Source organism: Myotis daubentonii, chromosome 3, assembly GCF_963259705.1.
Source record: "Myotis daubentonii chromosome 3, mMyoDau2.1, whole genome shotgun sequence".
NCBI classification, from domain to species: domain Eukaryota; kingdom Metazoa; phylum Chordata; class Mammalia; order Chiroptera; family Vespertilionidae; genus Myotis; species Myotis daubentonii.
The window spans coordinates 205,541,474-205,558,271 of NC_081842.1; positions in this window are offsets into that span (position 1 = coordinate 205,541,474).

Consider the following 16,798-nt stretch of genomic DNA (forward strand, 5'->3'; position numbering starts at 1 on the left):
CATGCTGCTAGGGGCTTCTGGAGAGGGTCCACCCTACCCCTCCACTGTATCTGTCAGCCTGAGTTAGGCTTAACTGCAAAGAACTCCGACTTCTCTGATCAGTTAATATGTCTGTCTTTCTGATTAAAAAGACAATTTTAACCACTTCTTAAAACGGTACTTTGTATGTGTTCATTAGGGGATTACCCCTATAATACTTAGTTTACACAAGGGTGTTCAATGCCTAGGTCAGAGGCTGTTTTGTCCATTTTGGATCACCACCACCTAGCACACAGATGACATTCTGTGATGGTTTGTTGAAAACTGAACTAATTATTACATTTAAGGCTAGCCCAGAGTATTATCTGAAAACCTGAGGACTGCCTAGCTCTTTTGCCAGCACTATATAGGGCCCCCTGTGAAAGGAATTAAAAGACCCATCTCATTCAGCTGGGAAGGCATGTTTGAGGCTACACTAGAGGGGAAAGATGGGCAGGAAGCTCTTACCTTCCGCTATACACACTTCTGAGTGTTTGCAACAAACATGGGCTAATTTTAATGTTGGAGAAGAGCAATCCCAGGTTGGCTGGTGCTAGCGTCATTTAAAAAACTGAGATAATTGAGAAAAACAAAGCCACCAACCATCTTGTCCTCAACAGAAAACGGAGCCCTCACCTTTCAAAACACTATCAAGTGAGATTCTGTGGGCTGGACAGCATGCTGAGTGAGGAACACTGGTGGGTGGAGGGCTTCCCCGTGGGCCTCGCCTGGTCTGGCTCTGCCACTCCTCTATCTTACCAAGTAGGCTGCATCGGAGATTGGTTGGATGGTGGGTATAAAGGACACAGGGTTGGGGAATCAGTAACAACCTGAGCTCCAACACCCACTTCTACCAGTGCTAACTGGCTCCAGGTCCTTAAATTCACTGACATTGTTTGCTCCTACTTTACAGATTTCTTGCGAGGCTTATACATGTCATATTAATTTACTAGCATTCAGGAGGTGCTTGTGTGTGTGTTTTTAAGTAGCAGTTATTAGGGAAGATTCATTGCCTTGGTAAAGGGAATCTTGTGTTCTGCTGTGAAGGAGACTATGGAACCTCCATCTGAGCAGTTTGTTCTGCACAGCTGTAGCCACTGTTCTCTCAATGGGCTCATTTTTCTGAATCGACTGTACTCATCTTTGTTTCACATCCTTCAAACATGTTCAGTGGTTATTTACTCAGGGATGGCATCTTTCTGGGTCTGCCTTCCTTAAATATAGTTATACAAGTGCAGACTGCCAGCTCCAGGGAAATGGTCTGAGGTTCAAAATCCACATCTTTCACAGACTACCTCAAAGTTGGATGAAATCCCCACTAACAATTTAAGGATATCTATCAGGCCTAGAAATCCGCTGAGGTCCTTTATCTAAAGAGGGCAGAGAGCAGCATTCTACAAGGCCCATGGAGAAGCAGCCCCTGAAGAATCTCTTACCAGGAAAAATGCTATCATAAAAATCAGAGAGTAGTAATACTTTGATACTTTTATATCGTGAATTTATATAAACTGTATCCAGGTAATAACCTAAATCAGCAGTGGCATGCTGGTATGCTGCAAGCAAGACTTTTTAAACATGCAATTTAGTCAGGGGCGCTAACCTCTTTTCCCTTAGATCAGCAGTTCTCAACCTGTGGGTCGCTCGACCCCCACTGGAACAACCCTTTCACAGGGGTCACCTAAGACCATCGGAAAACACATATATAATTACATACTGTTTTTGTGATTAATCACTATGCTTTAATTATGTTCAATTTGTTACAATGAAATTGGGGGTCACCACAACATGAAGAACTGTATTAAAGGGTCGCAGCATTAGGATGGTTGAAAACCACTGCCTTAGACTGTCAAATAAAATCATGACAATAGCCATCCAGTGTGAATGAATCAAAATTGTACCTATTTTTTTGTCAGATTAGCAAAAAATGTATTTTTTGGTGTGCCACATAATTTAATTTTTTTAAAATATGTTTTTATTAAATGTTAGAGACAGAGGAAGGGAGAGGGAGAAACATGGATGAAAAACATCACTATCCATTGGCTGCCTCCTGCACACCCCCTGCTGGAAAGTGAGCCTTCAACCCAGGCATATGCCCTGACCTGGAATTGAACCTGCAACCTCCTGGTACATGGGTCAATGCTCAATCAGAGTCACACTGGCCGGACACTGCAGAACTTTAGCAATGAATTTATGTGAAACAGGAGATGAAAAGTTTGAAAATCGCTGACCTAACTGATTTTCCTTAGCTCTTTATTTTTGTTTTTTTTGAGAGAGGGAGAAACATCAATTTGTTATTCCATGTATTTATGCATTCACTGGTTGATTTTTTTTTTTAATATATCTTTATTGATTTCAGAGAGAAGGAAAAGGAAGAACGAGATAGAAACATCAATGATGAGAATCATAGATTGGCTGCCTCCTACATCCCCCTTAGTGTGGATTGAGCCCTTAACCCAGGCATGTGCCCTTGACCAGAATCGAACCCAGGACTCTTCAGTCAGCAGGCGGACGCTCGCTCCACTGAGCCATACCGGTTAGAGCTGGTTGATTCTTGTATGTGCCCTCACCAGGGATTGAATCCACAACCTTGGTGTATGGGATGACACTCCAACCAACTGAACTACTCAGCCAAGGCTATTTTATTTTTATTATACCATTTATCACAATTTGAAATGACCTTATTTAGTGCTCATGTTTTTAAACTTCTCTTTTCTTTATGTAAGCTCCATGAGGCATCACTGTGGCTAAAACTGCCTACAACATAGTAGGCGCTCAACAAATACCGAGTTGAATGAAAAGATCTACCTCACAGCATTATTGTGTGGATTAAATGAGATTATGTGTGTTGACAGCAAAGTGCTATCAACCAATGATGTTAACTTAATCCTCACTGTCCATTTTATAGAGAAGGAAATTGATGCTTAGGAAGCCTAAGTGATAGCATGCCCTCAGCTCCAGAAACCTAGCATGTAGTGGGGTCTCTGCTGAGTGCCCTTGGAATGAAGCAGTAAACTGAAGGCGGCTAGCTGGGAGGTGATGGGCTAGACAGGTAAGAGGAGGAGGGGAGGGAGGAGAGAAGGACTGATCCAGTTAATCCTGGAGGAAGTGTTCATGGGTTGATGCTCATTTACCACATTTGAGTTAGTAGCTCAGCTTCTCTGAGTCTTGGGTTCTCATTCTTTTTTTTTTTTTTTTTAATATATTTTATTGATTTTTTACAGAGAGGAAGGGAGAGAGATAGAGAGTTAGAAACATCGATCAGCTGCCTCCTGCACATCTCCAACTGGGGATGTGCCCGCAACCCAGGTACATGCCCTTGACCGGAATCGAACCTGGGACCCTTCAGTCCGCAAGCCGACGCTCTATCCACTGAGCCAAACCGGTTTCGGCGGGTTCTCATTCTTAAAGAGGTCTGTGAACCTCTTTAGATTATAAGACTGACGCGCTGCCTACTGCGCTAAGAGGGCCACCTTGTGAACCTCTTTAGAGTTTGGGTGTTCACATCTCCCTCCTCTCATTGGAAAAAAAAAAAGATTAAAAACCACTGGGTTAAGTAGAGAAGATTAAGAGATGAGGAAAGTACCACAGGGGGTGAGAGTAACAGCCACTTGCCCAGTGCCTTCTAGAATGCTCAGCTCTGTGCCACCTTCTACAGGTCACCTCCCAACAACCTGTGGGGCCTTTTAAGAATGAGAGGCTCAGGGAGATGGAGCTACTAGCTCAAATATGGTAAATGACAAACCAAAAATGAGGAACCTGCCCTAGCCGGTTTGGCTCAGTGGATAGTGTCGGCCTGTGAACCAAAGAGTCCCCAGGTTTGATTCCTGTCAAGGTCATGTACCTTGGTAGCAGGCTCCTCCCTGACCTGGGTCCTGGTCAGGGCGCATGCAGGAAGCAAACTATCAATGTGTTTCTCTCACATCAATGTTTCTCGCTGTCTTTCCCTCTCTCGTCCACTCTCCCTAAAAATCAATGGGAAACTTTTCAGGTGAGAATTAAAAAAAAAAAAAAAAAAAAAAAGGCATCTGGTACCTCACTTGTTAACAGGAGGATTGATGAGTCAAAGTAACAATAACAACAATGACATAAAGTTTCCTTTTAAAATAAATTTACTTCAGTAAAAAAAGTGAGTCAGTCTTTTGTTGTTGTTAATCCTGAGGATATTTTTTTCCCCATTGATTTTTAGAGAGAATGGAAGGATGAGAGACAGAAAAAGAAACATCGATGTGAGAGAGACAAATCAATCAGCTGCCTCCCGCATACGCCCTGACCCAGGCGGGGGATCAAACCGGCAACAGAGGTACCTGCCCTCGATCAGAATCAAACCTAGGACGCTTCAGTTCACACGCCGACACTCTAACTACTGAGCCAAACTGGGTAGGGCAAGTGAGTCTTTTTAAATAAAAATAAGTGGATGCTTAAGTAGGTAAACTCATATAAGGTAAAAATCATAAAAGTGGTTCAGGAATTACAGAAGTTTGGGAAACACTATGATCCAAGAACCTTAGAGTAACATATTAGCTTGAACCAAAAGAAATGGATGATACCTGATCATTTTTGCTTTAACATACAAAAATGACAATTTCATATGGTTCAACCTCCTAGAAAGTCCTACATTTTCTGGCCCCTGCCTACCTTCTAGCAAAACCAACTGCTTGCCTTTGTCCTGCACACACCACATTATTTCTCTCCTCTGTGCCTTTGCCAAAGCCAATCCCTCTACTCGGATACCCACACATTCTCAGAATGTAAGTGTCACCACCTTCAAGAACCTTCCTCGTCATCTACCCCCCAAAACTAGTGAGGTGCTCCTCTTCACAGCTTCCCTACATAGTCAGCATGTCTGTCTGCACACTTGGGTCTGTCCCTTCTACACGCCTATGAACTCCTTTAAGGAAAGGACACTTTTTAAAAAAAGATTTATTATTATTTTTTTTTTTTTATTGAGAGAGAGAGGAAGGGAGAGGGAGAGAAACAGCAATGTAAGAGAGAAACACTGATTGGCTGCCTCCTGCACATCCTCTACTGGGGACAGAGCCTGCAAGCCAGGATGTGGCCTGACCAGGAACCAAACTGGTGACCTTTTGGTGTATGGGACTATGCTCAGCCAATTGAGCCACACCGGGCAAGGCAGGTCCACTTAAAAAAAATAAATGTCAGTAGCCTCTGCCTGGCACAGAGTAGAACGCCCAAGCTTACCTAACCAAGTGAGCAAGAATGAAGATCTACAAAGAAGGAAGGCCTAATTCAGCCGCGAGGGTCAGAGGCAGTTTCGGAAAATGATCATTTGTCCTAGAGATCTGGAAGGGTGGAAAGGAAGGAATTAGAATTTTCCAGGTGAGAAGTGAGTGGAAAGACACTCCAGATGAGGCAGCAGGTATAAAGGAGTGGAGGTCTGAGTCTGCAGTACTGGAGGACATGGGAGCATGGCTTGAGCCCAGGGTAGATGAAAGTGAGCCGAGGGAAAAGGCAATGCTCACAGTGTACCCCCTCCCCCCATCATGTTCAAGGCACCCTGAAACATAAACACATCCACAAATATTTCAATAAGTTGTGAAGATGGCATAGTCTTCTATTTTGAAGACAAAAAGCAGGTACTCTATCTGAACACAGATGCAAAACCAGCCATACCACTGTGTGCAAACCAGCGTGACCTTCAGCTGCACAGAACCACCATGGTTAAGCACCGTGACCTCCCTCAAGGAACTTACTCTCTAGAGAAGTTGCTGTGTAACCAAGAATCAGAGAAACTGTCAATCACTGATAAAGACCAGCTTGATCAGCAAACCCACAGGAAGACCACTCATGGGAGCACAACTGCCTAAGACAAGCAGATTGACTCATGGACTAATACGTGTTAGATCCCTCCCCACGAGGTAAGAGGCTCCTCTAACCCAGTGTGAAGGTAGGGTAGTTATGGTAGCAACAACAACAAACATAAAATGGGATACTCAGTACTGTTAGCTGAAGTAGGCGCTGTAAACATTTTTTCATTTAAAGGAGAGCCTTATGAGGTGGGTATTACAGTCCCCACACTACAGAAAAAGAAACAGATTTGCTGATGTAATGGAACCACTGGGACTGGCCCCCAGGTCTCTGGCTGTAAAAACAATGCTCTTCCCACTTCACCACAAGAGAGGCTTCATGGGAAAAGAGGCACATTCAATTCCAATATTAATATGAAATACACAAACTAGCAAGAGGGCACTCACAGCTCGGCCTTATCCTCTTCAGCCTCCTGTTAGGATAATCTCTGTGTATTTGGCTATCAGAATTCCAATCTTGCCCTCTCTCAAGCTCCAATACCATCTAAAAGAATCACTGTTCCTTACAGCCAGCCAGTTCCTCTTTTTACTTCCTGGTTTCAATGGGCAAGACACAGACAAATCTCTCTTAGTCTGTTTTCTCGTCAAAGTAGGGGAGTTGTGCTTGTTAAGTTCAGAGCTAAACCAATAATACTTGTGCCAAGAACTGCCTAAATAAATACCATGCTCTTGAAACAGCACTTGATTCAAAATATTTACCAAGTCCCTACTCTGTGCCAGGCACTGTGCTTGTTGCTGAGCCTCCTAAGATGGGCAGGCAAGAAGTCTAGTCCAGTGAGTATGATGTTATTCAGAAGAAAAATTCCATTAGAAAAGCCCTAAATCTATCAGCAATTAGATGACTTGGAACAAAAATTTTACTGAGGAAGAGGAAACTTCTGTAGATACATAAAAAGACATTCAATCTCATTAGTAATCAGGGAAGTGAAAATTAAAACCGCAATGAAATAGCATTTCAAACCCACCAGACTGAATTAGTACCTGATAGGAATACTGGGCCAGCAGGCCCAAGGTTGCTAAACAATAAACCTGACCAAGCACGGAAGTACAGGCAGGTGCAACAGGCACTTAGTAAATATTTTGCTAACCCAAGCATAGAAAGGCTAGAGCAGAGACAGCAAACTGGCAGCTCAAGGGCTACATATGGCCTGCTGCCACATTTTGTTTGCCCTCAGTGTTTACAAAATTGAACTAATTGCCAAAAGTTTAAAATCAAGAGATTTCACAACATCCCTTGGAAAACAGTAAAATCTGGCAGTTCTTTACCCAGTCTCCATGGGGCAACACGTGTCTGGAGCTGAGTGGCAGTTGTACCCAGCCTTTTACCGTATCTGCACCACTGGCCCACCCTCCGTGCTCTGTAGGCCTGGGAGCACTGAAGTGTGCTTCCCCTCTTCCCCCCGCCCCTCCCCCAATTGGAGATTAATGGGATCTACTCTCAGGGATAAAATCCAGAGACTGGTATTACCAACTCTGCAATGAGGCCAGGAACTACAGCCAGACACAATTTCTTCAGCAAGATATTTACATACTACTCTCCCAATCCTTACAACCCTGCAGGAGACCGAGGCTCAGAGAAGTTAAGAAATTTGCCCAATGAGTGGCAAGGTTGGAATGCAACTCACGAATCTTGGATTTAGTTAATATTAAGCACATTCATAAGCTTAAGCACTGGTGCTGTACATGAACTAAATAATTTCTCACTTCAACCTATGAGATAAAGAACAATTATTTCCATTTTACTTGTGAAAAAATGAAGGCACAGAAGTTCAAGGCTTGTCAAAGGTCACACAGCTAGTAAAAAGCAGAACTGGGATTTGAACCCTGAAGTTCATTGTCGAGCCTCAATCTCAGTGAAACGTTGGCAGGCCTCTGGAGCTTCTGCAGAGCATGTCCCCAACTCCTGTACTCAACAATTCTGTCGTCACCAGTTCACAATTCAGTGCCACTCTTACAAGTCATGAACATTTTGTTTGCCTGAACACCAAAGTGGGATACCACATATCACCTTGCAGTGTGTCTTCCACCCCATTTAACAACACACCATAGAGCACTTCCCATACTTATCTCCTTAAAAACATTTGTCTCCAGCCCTAGCCGATTTGGCTTACTGGATAGAGCGTCGGCCTGGGGACTGAAGAGTCCCAGGTTCGATTCCAGTCAAGGGCATGTACCTTGGTTGTGGGCACATCCCCAGTAGGGGGTATGCAGGAGGCAGCTGATTGATGCATCTCTCTCATCGATGTTTCTGACTCTCTATCCCTCTCCCTTCCTCTCTGTAAAAAATCAATAAAATATATTTTTTAAAAAAATTGTCTCCAGTTTGTCTTTGTTTCATTAAAAAATTGATGGATCAAACATCTTCGTTCACCTAAATTAGTACAGTTTATTTTTAAAGTATTTTTTTATTTATTTCAGATTATGTCTTCCTAAATCTCTCAAAATCCACTTGCTTCTCCACTTCCTTAGCTGGGGCTCTCCTTCTCTCACCTGGATCACTAAAACCACCACACCCTCTGCACCCAGCCCCACTTGTTTCCCATGGAGCTGCCAGTTCAGAGTGCTTCTAGAATGCAGATCTGATTTTGGGTAAAACCCTCCCATGTTCTCCTGTGGCCTGCAGCCCTGGTTACAAATTAGAATCAACCTGGGAGTTTTTAAAGATGACCCCAGCCCTGACCGGCTTGGCTCAGTGGATAGAGCATCAGCCTGCGGACTGCAGGGTCCCAGGTTCAATTCCAGTCAAAGGCATGTACCCTGGTTGCGGGCACATCCCCAGTAGGTGTGTAGGAGGCAACTGATTGTTGTTTCTCTCTCATCAATGTTTCTCTCTCCCTTCCTCTCTGTAAAAAATCAATAAAATATATTAAAAAAAAAAATCCCAATGCACCAAGTCCCCACAGCCTGTGAGATTCAGAAGAAACTGGTTTGGGGTATGGCCCAGATTTCTAGTTTTTAAAGTTCCCCCAAGTGATTCTAATGTGCAGCCAGGGTTGAGAACCACTGGTCTCCAGGATATAGAGTGCGGGTTCCTCTGTATGGTATTCAGGAACTCCATATCATTCAATCTTCCAGCAAATATTTACTGAGCACCTGCTATGTACCAGACACTTTGCTGGCATGAAGGCTGAGTGAAGAATAAATAACATTTAGGACCCTCATGAAGTGTATGGAATAATAGGGTCATAGTACTTTAAGCCTTATTTCTGCCTCCTCCCCCTCTGTTGTAGTCATTATGACCCATCTGGGATTCCCCCAAACTTGCACTGCTGTAACATCAAGGTCTACAAATATGCCACTCTCTCAGCCCAAAAATCTAGTCCTCAGCCTCCTGGCCTAGTTAAGACTCAGCTTGAGAACCACTTCCTCTGCAAAGTCTCTATTTAACCCGACCCGGGATCTGCCCAGATTATCCTCATACCCACCACTCTACCTATTGCGATCACTGTCCACTTCATTGTCTGGCACCTCCACTCGACTGTGAGCTCCTGCGGGCAGGAACAGTGACTAAACCATTTCTGTATGCCCATGGAGGTGTTTGGGATCATCTTTAAAAACTCCCTAGTGCAGTGGTTCTCAACTTGTGGGTCGCGACCCCTTTGGGGGTCAAACAACCCTTTCACAGGGGTCACCTAAGACCATCGGAAAACACGTATAATTACATATTGTTTTTGTGATTAATCATTATGCTTTAATTATGTTCAATTTGTAACAATGAAAATACATCCTGCATATCAGATATTTACATTACGATTCATAACAGTAGCAAAATTACAGTTATGAAGTAGCAACGAAAATAATTTTATGGTTGGGAGTCACCACAACATGAGGAACTGTATTAAAGGATCGCGGCATTAGGAAGGTTGAGAACCACTGCCCTAGCGGATTCTTTTTTTTTTCTTTTTCTAGCTGATTCTAATTTGCAGCCAGGGCTGCAGGCCACAGGAAAACATGGGAGGGTTTTACCCAAAATCAGATCTGCATGCTAGAAGCACTCTGAACTGGCAGCTCCATGGGAAACAAGTGGGGCTGGGTGCAGAGGGTCTGGTGGTTTTAGTGATCCAGGTGAGAGAAGGAGAGCCCCAATTAAGGAAGTGGAGAAGCAAGTGGATTTTGAGAGATTTAAGAAGACACAATCAACAGGGGTGAACTTGAATGAATTTAAGTGAAATAGAGGAGGGTCTGGATAAGAAGTATTCACACAGGACAATACTTAGTACTAGAGGCCCGGTGCACGAATCTGTGCACTGGTAGGGTCCCTCGGCCTGGCCTGCGCCCTCGAAATCCAGGTCCCTTGGGGCATGTCAGAGGCCCGGTGCATGGATTTGGCCCAATCCCCGCAGGCCAGGACGAGGGACCGCACCAATGCACAAATCCATGCACCAGGCCTCTAGTATGCATATAAGATCTTTGGTTAATCTCTTCCCACCCTCCCCCCTCCTCCCTCCCCTCTGAGAATCATCCTTCTGTTCCATGTTTCCATGCCTATGTTTTGAGTGTCTGCCCCCTGGTGGTCAGTGCAAGTCATAGCTACCGGTCGAATGCTCACTTAGGCTTTTATATATATAAATTAGCAAGATATGACCAGATTGGAAATTAGAGGAGAATCACAGCTTAGAAGCTTCATGAAGCCAGGTGCTGGATAGGAGGTTCAAAACCTCATACTGTAACCACCACGGAGGCAGATGGATAAATACAGCATCAAAACCCGAGTACAACAGTCAGTGGTAGCAGCCTGTTGTCTTCCTTCTCTGAAGACGTGGCCCTGTGTGGTGGAAACAGAGGATCCATGTTCTAAGTTGGGAACTGGCTTGTGGTATGTGACTTTGGGTTAGGCTTACCCCTAATATTTGCAGGGCTGGTGGGAGGAATGCAAATGGAGGCCCATGTGTCTAAATATCTAAAAATTAAAAGAAAAATATAAATGAACAAACAAAACAGAAACAGACTCATAGATACAGATAGTTGCCAGAGGAGACGGCAGTTGGGTGACTGGGTGAAAATAAATGTTATAAATTAAAATAAACCATTAAGTATAGTTTCTATCCTATTGTCCTACCTTGACAAATATATCTTCACTAGATTAATCACTATGAGGAACTGTGTGTGTGTGTGTGTGTGTGTGTGTGTGTGTGTGTGTGTGTGTGTGTGTGTATCCCAGCCTGGCCTGTGCTCTCTCATAGTGTGGAAGTCCCGTGACCGGCCTTCCCAAAGAGGTAGGCCCCGCCCACCCATCCAGGGCTCCTCGATGGATTGCCCCAAAGAGGTAGGCCAGAGCTGGGGGTCCCACCTCCATGCCACACAGAGCACGCAGCATCAAGTCCCCACCCACACCTCACTGCGCCCGCAGCCCTGCCCACTCATGTGCGCCCGCTGCGCACACAGCCTCCTGATGATTGTTACGGCATGAGGACATCATAGGCTTTTATTAGTATAGATGATGACCTGGAAGGCCACACTGAATTTAGAATTCTGAGTTCTTGGATATAGGGTGGTATAAGGAAAACTAGCTTCTGACCAACCCCCTTTTCTTCCCACCTGTGGAAGGCAGAATATCCCTTTCTGCCCAAGATGTCCACAGCCTTATCCCTAGAGCCTGTGATTATATTTTACATATGGCAAGCAGGAATTAAAACCACTGATAAAGAGGTTATCCTAGCTTATCTAGGTACGCCCAATGTAAAGCCATTTAACCCAAGATAGTGCTGCATGTGGGATCCTGGGCTCTGCACTTTAAAGGCCTTTCCCTGGACCTCCACTAGTTGCTGTGCATCCCCCCGCCCCAGGGTGAGGCCACCTGGCCCGGTAATTGTGCGAACCAGAGCCCATATCCCCTTTCAGACCATACCATAAGTGCTAAGCCCCACATTTTCTTGCTCAAATGGTCCCAGCCTCTCTCCCAGAGTAGAGCCTCTTCCCTGGTCCCTCCTGAGAACACTGCTGTGTGCACGTCTCGGGGTGGCAAAGGGACAGATGTTTGTGGGAGTATGACTTTGGATTTGTATCACAAACTTATTTTACATTTCTGAGGTTCAGAAGTCCAGAATGGGTCTCAGTGGGCTTTAAATCCACGTGTCGCAGGGCTGCACTCCTTTCTGGAGGCTTTGGAGACTATTTGCCTTTTCCAGCTTCTAGGCCACCCATGTTCCTTAGCTCCTGGCCCCCTCCCTCTATCTTCAAAGCCAGTAATCATATCACTCCAACCTCGCATTGAGTCACAGCTCTAATGCCTCTTTCACTTATAAGGACCCTTGTGATTACGTTGGGCACACCCAGATAATCCAGGATAATCTCTATCTTGAGGTCCTACTATGTGCCAAGTGATTTACATATATACCGTTAATTCTTGTGACCTATTTTACACAAGTCCAGGGAGATTGGCTGACTTGCCTAAGGTCTCACCCAGGTAGTAAATGGCAGTTTTGCTATCTATGCCCAATCTGAGCAACTGGAACATATAGAGGCAGCCTTGTGACTGAGATTACAGGACATCAATTACAAAATGCACACAGCTCTGCCCTAGCTGGTTTGGCTCAGTGGACAGAGCCTGGGCCTGCGGACTGATGGGTCCAGGGTTCAATTCCAGTCAAGGGCACATGCCCAGCTTGTGGGCTCAATCCCCAGTAGGGGGCATGCAGGGAGCAGAGCAGATCTGCTGTCATCATTGATGTTTTCTTTCTCTCTCCCTCTTCCTCTCTGAAATCAATAAAAAAATATTTTTAAAAAATGCACACACCTCCCATTTTGAGGTACTGTCTTTAATTATAATTTGGGGGCTACTTGGGTGTTTGATCCTATAGACTTAATTATTATTTTTTCATGTTTTCTGTTTTGTTAAAAAAAAAAAACTCTCAAAAATAAGGAAATGGGGGTTTAGATATGGTGATGCAAAAGAGGGAAGGCTTGGGGTGTGGGGGGGTTGTCAGGGATAGGTGACAATAGTGTCTCCTTCACCGCCACACCTGGTGTCATCTCCTAAAGAGGGGCAGTCACATTCCAGAACAGGCGATATAGACTCAATTATTGACAAGTTAAGACCAACTCCATTTCTATGATTGCCAGTCCTCCTTCGGGACTTGGGGAGTATCAGTTAAAATGACAAAACAGCATTTTGTAGATTGGTAACTTATTTCAAGAACAGATGTGTGGTTTAGTCTCATTACTTAAGAGCTACATACCTAAAGAAGCCAGCAGGTCTGGAGAGTCTATAATCTGACTAGCTCAGTTTGAAGACTGGCTCCACCACCACCACTATGACTTTGGGCAATTCATTTCCTTCTCTATGCCTTTCAGTGTCATCATTTTAACACGTCATAGCCATAAAAACTGTATGCCAGGAAAGAGTCCCAACAACACCTAGGAGAGTATACTTGTCCCCCGGGAGTAACCACCATTGTGCAACTATTTCCTAAAATCAGAGTTGGAAGAAGGGCCAGATGGCAGCTAGTGGAAGTCTTCATAAAATATAAGCCAATCCTACCTGCCAGGGACCTACAAGGGATTTGAGAAGCCTAAATTTCAAACGCTGCAATCTTATCCACTATGATATACCATATGTTTGAGCAGAACAATCTTTAAAAGCAAAAAAAAAAAAAACACCAGAAATACACTATAGGAAAATACTTCTAGACTGCCAACATGGTGTTAAAAGGTTTGAAAGACTTTTCAAAGCATATGTTCACCAGGTCACTGAAAGAGTCTAGAGTATCATTTCTGCTTAAGTTGCTGAATTCTTTTGCCTTTCCAGCTACTTTCAGACTAGGTAAGGGACATTTATAACAGAGCAAATAAAATCAAGTGACAAATATAATTACAACATCTTAAAAGCAAGTTACTTAAGTTCCTCAATTGGTACAATCACAACTCCTTTTCGTTCAAACCTGTGAAAAAGAACCATCTGTATGTGTCCTAAGCTTTCCCGTACCTGCGTCTTGAACATAGTCAAGTTCAAGTCCTCCCGGTGCCCCCAGGTGCCTTAGGTTGGATTCCCCTTTGACAACCACAAACTGTGGTTTCCATAACAAGCTGCTCTGAAAGTGGTTCTGTACCCCCAGGCACCAGTTAGGTCCCTAGTGGCTGGCAGCTTAAACTATTTGTGAGTAGTTTCTGGGCCCCAACCTCACCATTCACCTAGGAAGCCTGGGCCTTAACCCTTCAGGACTCAGACCTCTGGCAGCCTACACATTGTGGTCTTTACCCACCATTGGCTGAAGCACCTCAGCATGTGTGGAGTTTGACAGATTGGGACCAGCAAGTGGTTAAACTGCAGGAAAAAGGGTTATATACAAAATCCAACAGTCCAGCCTGCTCTGGAGAACCAGGAAAGCTGCAATTTGCTTTAACTTCCTTGTCACCATTCTAACAGAGGAAGCACAGAAGTGAGAACAAATGTGGCGGTTCCAGCTTAGCATTCTTTCAACTTACAGCTTGAAGATACTATGCAAGGATTTTACAGATACTGGGCAGAGGGCCAGGACAACAGGACAAAAAGAGAGCCTTGCCCTAGCTGGTTTGGCTCCATGGATAGAGCATCAGCCTGCAGCCTCAAGGGTCCCAGGTTCGATTCCAGTCAAGGGCACATGCCCGGGTTGGGGGCTCAGGTCCCCAGTGGGGGGCATGCAGGAGGCAGCCAATCAGTGATTCTTTCTCATCACTCAGGTTCCTATCTCTCGCTCCCTTTATGAAATCAATAAAAATGTATTTTTCAAAAATATATTTTACACACACACACACACACACACACACACACACACACACACACATCTCTCCTGGGGTAGTTCTATGGAACGGACATTCCTCACCTTCAGTGCTAGTCACATAGATAAGGCTCTATGTCCTACATATCTAGATGGCATATTACGAAGCTACTGTACCATAACATAAAAGGAAAAAAAGCAAACTAAAATTATAGCTAGTTTCCTCAATTATTTAAAAAAACACACAAAGAAGCCTAGAAGATAAATTAGGTATTCGCTAACTAGTGTTTCCAATGGGGGAGAGAACCTATTGTCCTTAGTCCTATCATGTATGACTTTCGATTAAAGTTATTTGGCACCCTGACCAGGTAGCTCAGTTGGTAGTGTCATCGCAATACACCAAGGTTGCGGGTTCAATCCTTGGTCAGGGCATATACAAGAATCTAGCAATGAATGCATAAATAAGTGAAACGAAAAATAGATGTTTTTCTCTCTCCTTTCCCCTTGCTTGAAAAAAATCTATAAATTAAAATAGTAATCTGGCATAAAGTTCTTGTGATATTTTCTACCTAACCATTCAAAACAACATATACATGGTCACACAATTTTTCAAGTTTTGATGACATTATTTAAAGGAACCCTGGACTATTCTCACCTGGATTTTAACCTCTCCCCTTTAGCCATTCTATGTGGATGAAAAGACCAAGCACTCTGGCACAATAACCCAGTGGTTTCCCCATTTGTGTCCAAATTTCCCTTCTAGTGTCTCGCTGCACCCACCGAAGCCTCCGTTGGTGGGTTGTTATATGGCCCTTCACTAGGCCGCTATCATCTACTACTCTCCTCTACCCTTGCTCTATCTAGTTAGTTATATGGTCTCCCTTTATCTCAATCAAATTGACTGGGACCTCCTAGCATTCTCACAGCAGGCTGGCGCCATCACCTATCTGCTGCTTAAGTACCAGTGATCACCTGTACCTATTTCTATAGCACTTCCTGTGTTGGTGATATTATCCCCACGTGGCGGGCTGTTTGACATATCTGACCTCTAGGAACTAATGCAAATAGCAACTCTAACAGTGATAATCAGAAGGCCACCCCCAGGACGGGGATAGGTATTACTGCCCCAGCTCAAGAACTCTGCCCTAGACGGTAACTACAGAGTTAGAACATTCAATCACCAAAGTAGCACCCAGTATTTCTGGCCCTAGTGCAGCACACAGGCAGATGCCCACAAGGGACACTACGTTATTCGGAAGACAACTACAATAGGACAAGGGGGCAAAGGATCACCTAACATTGATCCAAGTCCTCATGGGTAGCAGCTGAAGAAATGAGAAAAATAACCACAGAGCAGGAACTTTACTAAACTAAATTTATTTAAGAACTCTCCTGAGATACTATGTCCTCCCCCTTTGTTCTGGCATAGGATGCGGGCAGTGTTTCTATACGTTAGTGTGGGCATACAAGTCACCTGCAGATCTTGTTAAAGGCAGTTCCGAACACAGTAGAGGTCTGAGGCAGGGCCCAAGAGTTTCAACAATTCCCCAGGTGATCCCATCTACCTTCTAGCAGCTCAACCCAAAATATCAACGCTTTAGAGCCCAGTGTTGTATCTTTTTGGAACCAAGCTTCTAACCAAAACAGAGGGTAAGCTTCCTGGTACTATCTGCTCTAAACTGGACAGGGAAGTACCCCCATTTGCTCCAGTCCCCAAGATGTTCCATGACTCACTTAAAATATAGCTAGAGCCAGCACTAAAACCCAGTTAGATCTCTGAACTTCCAAGAGTTATTATTTTTTTAGATCTCTGAACTCCCGTTATTTTTTCAATGAGCCAGGAGCCCAGGAAGTTTAATTTTAAAACAGAGAAATTAACTCAACTGAGAATACAGCAGGACCAAATGAAGGGTAGGCAGGTTTATATTGTTAAATAGTAATACAAACATAAAAACATAGATACACAGCAAACAGCAAAGTACTATCAGTAACATGCACAAGGACAGCAGTAGAGGGACTTCCACTGTCCATATTTCTGAAGTGCTTTTAGATGAAACTAGCAAATGCTCTCCATCTCCTCTGCACAACATGCAACTTCCCATAGCAGCTAGCACCCAACACCTTAGCTATTCACCAAGAAGTCTGTTCTAAAAAATATTCATTCCAGTAGTTGTTACTAGAATTACAGAAGTTAAAATGAATGAGGCTCCCCCTATAAAAATGAGGCTGAATTACAAGAATCAAGACCCCTTCATAAGT